Raw genomic sequence first — 12,263 nt, forward strand, 5'->3', positions numbered from 1 at the left:
GACTTCAACAAGTATTGTAGTTCTAGCAAAGGTTAAAGGCTAACTCCAGCTCAATTTTTTTCCCTTCCTTTCTTGCAAAATAGTAGAAGTAACGTTATAAATTATTTGTGAAGTATAATTTAATGTAATGAGCCTTGCCTTTTAGCCCAGAAGTATAGTGTGCATATACTGTCAGTCAGTGAGAAAGGGTTATTTAGCATTTCATAAAATAAGCTGATCATTTCGAATGCTGCAGAAAAACTAACATAAAGAAAAAAGTGCATGAATCTGTTCACTTTCGAGCAGAAAATTACATATTTTTAAAACCAGAAGGCAGAAATAATTTCCCAGAGACACCTATTAGTCCTCTAATATCCCTTTCCCCACCTGTCCCTGCGCACACAGTAGGCAATGTACCATCAGAGATAAGAGAGCTCTCTGAGGGATGATGGCTCCTCTAACAGCACTGATCATATCATTCTCTCACATATCATACAGTAAACTCATTTCACTACCGGTTTATAGTAGTACACTTATTACACATACTAGATAATTGGAGCCTTTCTCCAGACTAGCCTGGCCTTCTTTCAGTTTTCCTTGTTGAGATAGGTAGCGTATATTAGTAGCTTTTAACTGATGTTTTTTTCAAAATACTTCAGTTTGCAAAATGCAAGCTAATGTTTGAAAGTTTGGGCCAGTTTTTCTGCAGGCATTACTCCAGTGGGCCAACAAGAGGCCATTGATTTACACCAGCGGAGCTATGTTGAATCACACCAGCGGAGGATCTGGTCTTCAGACAATTTGACCCCTTTACCTCCAAGGTAAGTATGGACATTTTGCTTCTAAGAAAAATGAAAGTGGCCTCTCAGAACCTAACCATTCACAATTACTAATTTCACTTAAGAAACGGCATTGCCCCATTTTCCAGCTTTCCCATTTCTGTGCTGTCCGTAGGCTATTTAATAGTAAGAGCATTTCATACAGTTGTAGATTCTGAAATTTGGGAGTAATAGTTGTGTTGAATTTAGGTCTGAACATTTTTACTACAAATTCTCTTCTTTCCTGGATTTTTAGTTCTCTCTCTTCCTGTCTCTGAAACCTGCATTGGCTTCTAACTATGAATATCATCCTTGACTCACTTGACTTTGCTCCTCATACTTCCTGCCCTTGTCTTTTATTTATTGTACGGTTAATACATGTCTGACAGCAGCAATTGTGTGTGCAATATACAAGAGCAAGGCATTTTAAGTAGGGTTACAGGTGGAATCTTTGTTCTATACTAAGCACATCCATGTAAGGCCATTTTTATTTGTTCATACTGTATAACGCTTGAGAAATAGCATCAGTCAAATCTACATGAGAAAATTGGTTACTTGAATACATGTCTGCCTCCATTGTTACAATATACTATTATTTCACTTAGCATTACCTTTAAAGCTCCAGTGGCTAAAACCTGCAATGCAAAGCTGATTCCTTCACTGTAAACTTATAGTCTATAGGACTCCCATTGACTTCCATAAGCTTTGGATCAGGCATATTTGTTCAGCAATTCTGTGTCGCAAGTCATCAGTAAGTGAACAACAAATATATTCGCAAAAAGAAAAGGAGGACTTGTGGCACCTTAGAGACTAACCAATTTATTAGAGCATAAGCTTTCGTGAGCTACAGCTCACTTCTTCAGATGCATCTGAAGAAGTGAGCTGTAGCTCACGAAAGCTTATGCTCTAATAAATTGGTTAGTCTCTAAGGTGCCACAAGTCCTCCTTTTCTTTTTGCGAATACAGACTAACACGGCTGTTACTCTGAAACAAATATATTGGTAACTATGTAGTTTACTGGCTTGTTCATAATGTTCTCCCAAGTTACAGTGCAATCCCTGCTTTTGACCCCATTTATTTTAATGTCATTCTCTCCCTAATACTACTCTTTGGTATTTTCAGAACATAGCTCTGGCAGCTATGACTTTCCCATTCCCGTGGTCAGATTGCGCAATGTGTCTCATAGGACATGCTTGATATATATTCTAAAGGAAATTCCAAAAATTGACATTAGACATCTAACTCCACCTCAAACACTGTCACTAATGCAGATTAAACTCATCTCAAATGAAAGTCCTCTGAGGTTTTACTCCAGTGTGTCTAATATATTCCCTTTCTGGAATGTGGGTTTTTGTTTTATTTTGTTTTCAAATCACAAAAAAGTGCCCACCTAAGCTCTAACACTGATAGTGCGTTGTACCACATGATCGAATAGTAAATAGCACACGCACACACACAAACCTCAGAATTCCAGCCAGGCAACCTGGAGGGGATTCAAATCATGTTTAGAAAACACTGACAACTGGCTGAGAAAATAGACTTTCATCTGAGTCATCCCGTTTTGTCGCAAAATGTTGTCAACAGAAAGATAAGTAAGAAGTGAGAGCAATTTAGTGGCTCAGTTAAAAACACCCTCACTACAGTGCTGACTGATCTCAGTGTAGAATTTCTTGTGAGTACCAGATGAGTTATTTTGCTTTTTTGAAAATCCTAACCAAAGAGGCATTTCTTTTGGCACTGATTCCTTCACATTCAAAGCATTTCTCAAAGAAAACGTGCTTTCTAAACCTTACAGAAAATAACTCCCACCCCTGAATCTTCATTGTCAGAATAATCTGTCACTTTTGGTTTTTACCTCTCACCTGGTATGGCATAATTTAAATACAAAGTAGATAAAATGTTTATATCTACACTGGCAACTTAATGTCGCTTAGTTTCTACAAAATACATTGCACGCAAGCTCTCTGCTTATAAAACCCTTTGCATACCAATGACTGCAGAGTATTAATCAAAGTACCCTCCATTCATCTCTGTTTGTATCCCGTCTTTCATCACAAGTGTGTTTACAATTAGTGCCTCATCTTCGCATGTTCATAAGCAGTTCAAGCATTCAGAAACAAAACATCAGTGGATCTAACAGCTACTTCAATTCATTTTATAAATAAGCAACTGAGAATTTTGCTCCAAGTGGCTGCTTGTATAGCCCATTCCATAAATGGAATTCTCTGTAGAATAAGGCACAATATGATACGAATGCAGCTCTTCATAATAGAGTGACTGAGAACAGCATTCTTGTACCATAAACTTCAGCCGTTTTCTTGTATCCGAGTAAGCGGTCCTATAACAGGGTGCCTCCTTAAAGTATTCATAGCTCTCTTTGTCTGTCTCTAGGTGGATCTTCCTCAGCAAATTGTTAATAAGCACAGACCTGCGGAGATAGGTTTCAGGGTCTTCAAGGAATCGAAGTTTCTGCAGAGACAGTTTTAGAATACAAGTCCGGTCCTCAGGTAATATCAGGTGCTGAGAAGTAAAAATAACCAATATAGTTTTAGGATCAAGGAATAAGAACAAGAGCTTTTCCCCTTTGGAATATTTATTAGAAACATACTCACTTTTGGAAAATACCCCTGGTAATCTTGATGTAAATCTTCTTCTTCTGCATATTTTCTCTTAAAGTAGGCTACTTTCGACGTCGTTAGCGTATTTGTCAATACCCTGATTGGATCAGCTGTGCAACAAAAAATAGAGTATCAGCAACGATTGTGGCAAATTGATGTCCCCTGTAATGTTAGTCTGGCATGTGCAAAACGATGTGTCTATAAGCCGCGGCTGCTTGGTTTCTGAGACTAACAGGAGTTTTGTTTACAGATCATTAGCTCTATCATCTTTTTTTTTTTTTCAAGCACACACAGGTGGTGCTAGACACATTGCAGAACTAAGAGAAAGGCAAGACTCCTGCCACAAAAACTTACATTACCTTGATATGTGACTCAGGTGAAATTAATGAGCCATTGGAAGGGTGGGAGGCTAGCAGTGGTTACAGAAATATGATCAACCAATGGAATAGTAAGTAGTATAAATGGATGGTTTCATCTGTTGAGTTCAGATGTTCTAGTACCCGTGATGCACTTAACCTAGGAAGGGCATTCAGCAACATTGAACAAGGATGTGAATTTACATCCCGTGTAAAGATTTGACGGCGTCTCACCCACAGTAATGTATATGGGTGGGATGCAATAACAGTTGTTTCTTCACTCTTCCATAGAGCAGCTTTATGGTTCAGCATTGTTTACTCATCATACAAGAGAGACCATGTTACCCCCCACGTCCCACAGTGAAGCACTGAAGGGGTGGTTTCATTGGAGCGTAATTACCATTCTACACACTAGGTGATGCTGTGGTCACAGCAAAGTGAATGAGCTCTTGAAAGTAAAATCTTAGTTGGATTTCAGCGTGGTGTGGAGTGGTCACACTTAGTTGTGTTTTATTGCTTATAAGTCAATCTCCATAGTTCTGTATGACTCAGATAGGCACTGAACAGAAAGAATACTCCATTTGATTCCACAACAAAACTTACAGAGGAGGGAAGAGGTGGACCCAGACCACAGAGGTTGGGGTGGGGGCATTGGATGAAGGCTTTTGTTTCAGCCCACTACGGAGAGAAGGGCCACATGCAGGAGCAGATCTGGCTCTGACCATCTGCTGCTGGGCCCTGGGGGTTTTGTTGTGGACCCATCCCTCCGTAAGAGTTCTAGCATGATAAGTTAGTGCCTGATTAACTACCCCTCCCCTAAACTTTCACAGTGCTCCAGCCAAGCTGAGGTTCCTGCTTAGAGCGCTGATACACTCCTTAAATGTGTGACTGTGTGTTCTCCTACACTATACCCAACATGAGAGCAGCTGGATTCCAACAGGCAATGCCTATGTTATATGATTCAGTGGGCCTAATCCACTGTCACTGATGTCCATGGACATTTTGCCCATTGACTTCAGTGGGAGCAGGATTGATCCCCAGAATGTTTCATTGGACATCAAGGGCCCAATTCATCCCTACACCAGAGCTTGGCACAGGGACCAATAGATGGAGGGAAAGGGGGCAGAGGTGGCTTCATGTCACCTGTGTGCCTCTTTTATCCTGAGTAAGCTGGGGAGGGGGACAGACCTAACTGGCACCAAGGGGCCATTTTGGCAGCCAGGGATAGCTACAGCATGGGAATGTCCTAGCCACACTCCAACACATCTTTTGTGCCAGGGGCTCCTGCGGTGGAGTGGGGGAGGATGGCATAGAGCCAGTTTTACTGGCTTTGTGTCAATCAGGGATTTCTCCTGTGCTGGGATATTTCCCAGGGGCCAGATCCAGCTGGTTAACAGCCCTTTTGCCAGAGCTCATGGAAAATCCCACAGGAAGCATCTGAAAGAGAAAGATCTCCGTGAGGTTCTCCATGCAGTGTTTTCTCCCCGATTGTTTAGCCAGGGTGGGGTTCCCCTACTACAGAAGGCTACAAGGCTGGCCTGCAAACCCTGATGGGAAGGATTAATTCTCTTTAACTTTCAAAGTCCTGGGCTTCACTAGATCACTTGATGCAACGTGTTACCAGCACAGCTTTAAAGGTGATGCTCCCATGATCCTGGGGCATCAGGATGCGTGGCCACATCCTTTTCTCCGCGCTCATGCCCCCTAAGCCAGCAGCTGTGCAGTGTTGGAGCCACTATCATGGTGATACATCACTCAAAATGCCTTTTTATAAGGGTCTGAGGTGCTGGATTTAAGTCAGCTTTATGCCCGAGGCAATTGGAGGGAAAAGTTTTAATATCCTGGAGAATTTGAGACAATGTTTCTCAACAACAGAGCAAACCTTAAACTAAGCAAGTGACTCAAATTAAAAGGAAATTTTTCAAAAGTTTGAGCCTTATTCGTGTACTTAACAAACATGTATGGTCATGCACTCTGATTTGCACATATATTGCTGCAATCATGCATGCAGGCAGTTAAGTGCCCAAATAGCAATTTCCACAGATATTCACTTATTCATATATGGAACAGTAGGAAATGCACGTGGATGTGAAACACCAAGATCTTAATGGGTAGGGAGAATGAACTGTCCCTCACAGCTAAGTTAGACAACTGAGGGTTTGATCCCGTATTCCTTGCACACCCACAATGCTCTGTGACTTCAACTACCAACTTAGACAAGACCCAATCAGGGGATATTCCCCAGTGCCACCCAGAGCCCTCTTATTTCTGTGTTTATAAACCCAAAGAAAGTGCCCACTCGGAAACCCAAAGAAAGACATGCTAACTGAGGTTTGGGATACCCTCACGCTTACGACTGATGTTGTATTTTCTGATTTGGCTGGTTATGTACATCTTTCAGCCTGGTTTCAATTTACAGCTGCATAAAACTGGAGTAATGCAGCCGGGAATGAGGTTCTTAGGGCTTTGTTTCAATATAAACACACTGACTCGGTGCTCCTTGTGCGTAAGGCTCTTCTTGGGAGCCAAGTGTTTTGACAGTTACAGCAAGGGGTCATGAGTCTCTCCCCCTGGCTCTCAAACTGGGAGACAGCTGTATGATAACCCTATCAAATTTCTTCACCACCACACCACAGTTCAAGCCAGAGGGCCAAATTTTCCAGTAGTGCCAGTGGGTGCAATGCTACTAACATCACTGGTGATGTCCCTGCTTACAACAGCGCTGGATTTGGCCCATACTTCCAACCTCCAAAAATAAGGATAGTCACCTTCAGCAAAGCATACAAGCACACGCTTACATCCATTCCTGTTCATCAAAGGCTAAACTAACAGTCTGTGGCCTGATTTTCCAAGGTGCTGGGCACTGGTGGATCTCCATGGCAGTTAACCAGATTGGCCTTCTTTCCCCCTCACACTGGTGCGCTATTTACACTTCACATGACACACTCTGAATGTCTGTTCTCAACACTCAGTGCACAGGGGAGTTGCATTTGTAGCGCCCATCAATGCTAATGGCAGTTAGAAGCATAAATCCCACACATCAGTGAGAGAATAGACGCCTACATCTCTAATCTTGATTCCCCAAATGTAACTTTACAATGTCTTTAATTATATGCTCTAACTGCCTAATGTGCCCCTTTCTATTAATTTCAAGAATAACAATAGTAGTGCTACACGGCATGATATGCAGTGATGTATTAAGCATGCTTGGAACAGAGGGTTATCTTATCTAAATTAAAGTGGAAATATATTCAGAATATAGCAATGTCATACTTTGACTGAAAATTGCAAGAGGCTCTTTAATTTGACCTGTGTGATCATAACAATGGTCTCAATAACAGGGCAAATGCTTTCACTTTAATCAGTTGATGTAGAGTGATTTTAACAATGATGCAATTTATATCAGGGGCAGGAGACAAGACTTGGGTTAATAAATGGTTATCTAGTTAGGTGACGAGGAATGATGGATTTGTGGTTAGGACCCTAGAGGAGGACTCGGGAGACCTGGGTTCTATTCTCAGCTTTTCTACAGACTGCATGTGTGACCTTGGGCAAGTTACTTAATTCTCTGTGCCTCAGTTTCCGCTTCACTGCCTGAGGGGAAACTCATTCACATTTATGACCTGCTCAGATGATGCAGTGACAGGGGCTGTGTCAGCACCTCAACAGTGGCTTGGTGACCCAGACATCTGCAGCTGATAACCTCTGAGATTCACTGACTACAATATGAGCTTAATGCACATTTCAAGGTGAATGGTAGTAACATGTTCCTACTTAGATTCCTATCACAGCATCGGGAAGATCATCAATCTGCAGGCGGGCTAAAGATGACCGAGACGCATACCATATCTAAGTGTCTCTTGCATACTTAAATAGAAAACTTCAGGCTTTTAAACGAATAGAAATTGACATTTATTTTCAATAGGAGACATGACTTTGACACCCTGGGAAATACTGTAAAGTCCTTGCGACTGCTGTCAAAATACAGTAATAAATTATTTTTTCTCTAACCCAAGCACAGCTTGCACTTAAGGAGCATCCTGGCTGAAATCTTTGTTTGATTTAAGACACCAGGTTGCTGAGGTTCCATCTTTCCTGGGCACTGAGAGTAGCTGCTCTCCTGTTTGACTCTGTGAAGCTACTGCACCACGAACAGGTGAACCTGGGGAAGGGAGGCACTTTGCCAGCTCAAAGATTTCATATGGATTCAAAATTAGCTACAATCTTTTTAAAAGAGCAGGACAAATCTTGCATTCCTTGCTCAGACCTTAAACAGAGAAAACTCCATTTAACTTGCATGGAGTTTTACCTGAGTAAAGACTGCTAAACTGTATCCATACTGTTTAATGTTGCTGAAACTGCTGGCTTCGTGCTTTAAAATGACATTCCTTGTGGTTGGCTAATCATCTCTGAGGACCCCACTACTTAATTCTGTGCACTTTTTCTTCACTGATACAAGTATCCCAGTGCTCGAGAAAGTTTGGCTTTTACATTAGTGAAGACATTGTACTTAATCACAGGGAGATCATCACCTTGCTTATCCCAGTAGCTCCGTTAGCTTCTTTGGGACTATTCACTTTAGCAAAGTGAGCAGGATTTGGTCTGTGTATAGCAAATAAATAAGAGAAAATCATCTTTTCTGGTTGGCCCCCTTTTAAAATAGCTATGAATAAGCAACCCCTTGTTCAACTTCTACACTGGAGCAGTCTCGCCGGAAAGCAGCCCATTATATTGATTGTCCAAATTCTATTAAAGAGACGTTTATTCTGTATTTAGACAACGGCCATTGTGGGTAGTTGGCTAACCTGTCGGTTTCCTTGTGGTGCTGAATCAATCTGCAGCGCGGCTCTCTGGAATGGTTTTGGGTCAAACTCCCTCTTTGCCCAGGCTCTGCTAGCATCTCTCACAGCGCCGCACTGGTGCACTGGTGGGGTGGGTCAAGGAGAGACAAACACTTCGCGCGGCAAAATCAAGGTGCGCACCGAAAGTTGTTAGCTTGTAAAAGATCAAAATGTTGCTTAAGGAGACCCCATGATATTTCGTAACACAAAAAGCCATTCCCCGCAGTCACATGCAGCTCCATAGCTTTGACCTTATTTCTTAGGCGCCATTTGGAACATAAAGTCATTGAAACATTACAAACCCTCATTTCACTGAGGAGCGTGTTTATAATTACGTAAGCGGGAACGCTGTTAGTCCGACTGCCTGGTTCTCGAAAGGCCGTGTCATTACATGAGCCATATCCTTTTACTGTCCTGAACTCCTCCTTTTTAAGTTACAGACTTTTATACCCTTTGATTGATTGCTGTCAGACTGTACCTTTCCTGAAAAAAAAGCTGAAGTACTGCGAGCAAGATTGCAACATAATTTTGTGGAGTAGTAACAATCTCTTATTATATACACACCTACACAATGTGTATATAATAAAGTAGGTTTTGGAAACATCAGAATTTATCATTTACGATCGGTCCCATTATTGCAGTGTGGATGTCTCCATTTTTGCCCTTTAGGTGAGGTAGCCAATATGAATGCAAATAAGCTTGTATCTGAGCACTGTCTTGCATTCTATATTAGAGGAGAATTTTTAAACACATATTAAAGATACCACTCCCATCAGAAAACTATAAAGAGGGTGGGTCGGCACTTGCATATGCTGTATGTATAGACACACACACTTTTAATATCAGGGGGTAGCTGTGTTAGTCTGTATCCACAAAAACAACAAGGAATGTGGTGGCACTTTAAAGACGAACAGATTTATTTGGGCATAAGCTTTCGTGGGTAAAAAACCCCACTTCTTCAGATGCATCTGAAGAAGTGGGTTTTTTAACCCAGGCAAGCTTAGGCCCAAATGAAATCTGTTAGTCTTTAAGGTCCCACCGGACACTTTTAATACATAGTCATGAGAAAACCCTAGGGCTCAAGCCTCTCTGTCTGGGTCCCTCAGATATAAGCAATGCCTATAGAGAGGTAGCTGTCTCATCCCAGAGGAAGAGCAGGAGGAACCCATGGAAAGAGTTGCTGTGGTTACTTTTCCGAGTTTGGGACTGAAAGACAGGAGATGCTGTGATCCAGCTGCCCTTTGCCCGGCCCTGCGCTGGCCACTCGGCTGGCCAAAGGGCGACTGGCTCCCGCTTAGTATTAGAGAATTCCTTACAAGCCTCCCCCGCAGCCTTGGAGAGCTCGCAAAGCCGGGGAAGAGGCGGGGGAAGTTCTCCCAAGCAGCGGGCAGAGCGAGCCCTGGGGGCGGTCACCGCCCCGGCCAGGCAGGGGCTTCCCCCTCATGCCCCCTGCCCGAGCCGCCCTAAGGGGCCGCTGGGCTGTGCAATACAAAGGCACTTACCGGGCAAGCCGGGCCACAGGGCGGGGCTGGCTCCGGCGCTCGCCCCTGGCTTGAAACACCGCCTCCCCGCTCGGCTCCTGCTCCTCAGCCTGCCCGCGGCGGCAGCCCCAGCTCCGGCAGGTGCCTCCAGTCGCTGCCGAGCGCATCCCCGACGCGCTTCAGAGCAGGAGGCGGGCAGCCCAGATGTGCCGCTCCCGGATTGGTCCAGAGGGAGCAGATGTTGGCCCGTTGCTATGAGAGTTGCTAGGAGGCGATGACGCTCTCGGCATCTCAGGAGCAACTTCAGTGGCGCTTTGAATTTCTTGCGGGGAGAGTGTAGTGGAGGGTGCCCTGAACCCCGGGGGGGGGGGACGACCAAGAACCAGGGTTAGGGGTGCCCTGAGTCCCAGGGTTGGGATGCACCAAGACCCAGGTCTAGGGATGACCTGAGTCCCAGGGGAGGGGGTGCACTGAGCCCCAGGGTTAGGGGTGCCCTGAGCCTGGAGCACTGAAAGGGGTGCACTGAGCTTAGGGCATGGAGGGAAGAGAGGGTGACTTGAGCCCTGGAGTTAGGGGGTGAGCCTGGGGCATGGAGGAGTAGGGGTACATTTAACCCCAGGGTTAGGGATGCACTGCTTCTGGGGCATGGAAGGGAAGGGAATGCACTAATTCCCAGGTTTAGGGGTGCATGGAGCATCAAGGATAGGAGGGAGGCTGTACTTAGGCCTGGATATCAGATGGGTAAGGGGTCACTGAACTTGGGAATGCACTGAGCCTGCAGACCATACACTGAGGTTTAGGGGTGAGCTAGGAAGGGGTCAGGTGAGGAGTGCATTGAGCCTGGTGGTTTGGCTGGGGAGTGAGCACCCTGCGCATCATGCAAGGAAAGGGGAAGCCGTAGAGCTCAGAGGGAGGGTGCTGAGATAAGCCTTAGGGAAGGAGAGGATGGGCACAGTAGGATAGGGGTTTGGAACATGGAAGGAGTGGAATGAGCACTTTAAGATCCTGCCCATTGCTGGTGGAAAGAACAGGATGGCAGCTGCACACGAGGAGCTGGGGGCTTCATAGTGGGGTGATGGGACATGGAAAGTGCTTTACCTAGGCAGTGTTAAGTGTCTTTGGTGTATGGGAGAGTCTGTAGGAGCGGCAGTGTTGAATTTGGGAATGTTTGCATTAAGGATTGCAGCAGAGATTGGCCTCAGAGAGCAGGTATCAAGGGGGTAACGACATGTCTTTCCCTCCCACACACCCCTCTCCTCCTGGCCTCTCAAATCATCTGTCTTCTTCCTGCCCTTTCCACAACTTCTAACACCCCCTGCACCAGCTGCCTGCCAGCACCCAGAACACATTGTACAGTATATGCTATTTTACACATTGCAGCTGGGCAAGGTCAAGTCCTAGAGCACCCCAGTTTTGTACCATCAGACCTCATATCTTAGCACACACACACACTATTCAATCAGACCAGCCCACGTAGAAGCAGCAGGGCCCAAGTCCCTTTAAGGTGGATGGTCATGGAAAGCCAGGACTTGCCCCCCCACGCCCTAAAAGGAGGCAGAGATGAAGAGCATTGCAGAAACCCAGATCTCAATACACTGCAATTGTCCAGAGCCCCATGCCATACTGCAAAATGGAACCTCAAGTGGCCTCCTCTCCACCATACCAGTTGCCTAGTACAGAGGTGTGAGAAGTTAGCACTCACTGACAAACCCGGTGAACAAAGTCAGCACCACAGCAACCCCTGCTGGAGTAGCAATGGACAAGACATCCCCTCTTTTAGTTCATTGATGATTAAAGAGAAGGCAATGGCCAAGACGTGGTAAAGAAATAACAGCAGGTAAAATCTTGTTTAGCACCCCTATAGCAGTGTGCATCCTCACAGTGCCATGGGAGCACTAATTTCATTCCTACCCACACCCCCTGCCAGTGAAAAATGACTGTAAAATCTAGAGAAGAGTTAATAGCCATCAACTAGGCTCTCATGAGTAGTGTTATTATTTGCCCCAACCATCAGTCAGAGCCCCATTGTACTAGGTGCTGTACAAACCCAGAACAAAAAGACAATCCCTGCCCCAGGAGTTTATCATCCCAGTATAAGACAACTGGTAGATGCAGACAGGCAGGGGCACGAGGAAGCAATGAGAGTATCTGTCTAGCTGCTTCTGTGGCT

At 44.6% G+C, this 12,263-nt stretch overlaps 1 long non-coding RNA gene across 1 annotated transcript; it reads right to left on the reverse strand.

The window, feature by feature from the left end:
• Positions 1-1,743: 1,743 nt before the first annotated feature.
• Positions 1,744-10,233, reverse strand: LOC140913458 (uncharacterized). Its single transcript, XR_012159596.2, has 4 exons — positions 10,115-10,233; positions 8,577-8,766; positions 3,410-3,525; positions 1,744-3,317 (listed from the first exon to the last, which is right to left on the reverse strand). It is a non-coding gene; the product is annotated as an uncharacterized LOC140913458 (long non-coding RNA).
• Positions 10,234-12,263: the final 2,030 nt, after the last annotated feature.

The sequence above is a fragment of the Lepidochelys kempii genome, chromosome 6 (assembly GCF_965140285.1).
Source record: "Lepidochelys kempii isolate rLepKem1 chromosome 6, rLepKem1.hap1, whole genome shotgun sequence".
In the NCBI taxonomy this organism is placed as follows: Eukaryota; Metazoa; Chordata; order Testudines; family Cheloniidae; genus Lepidochelys; species Lepidochelys kempii.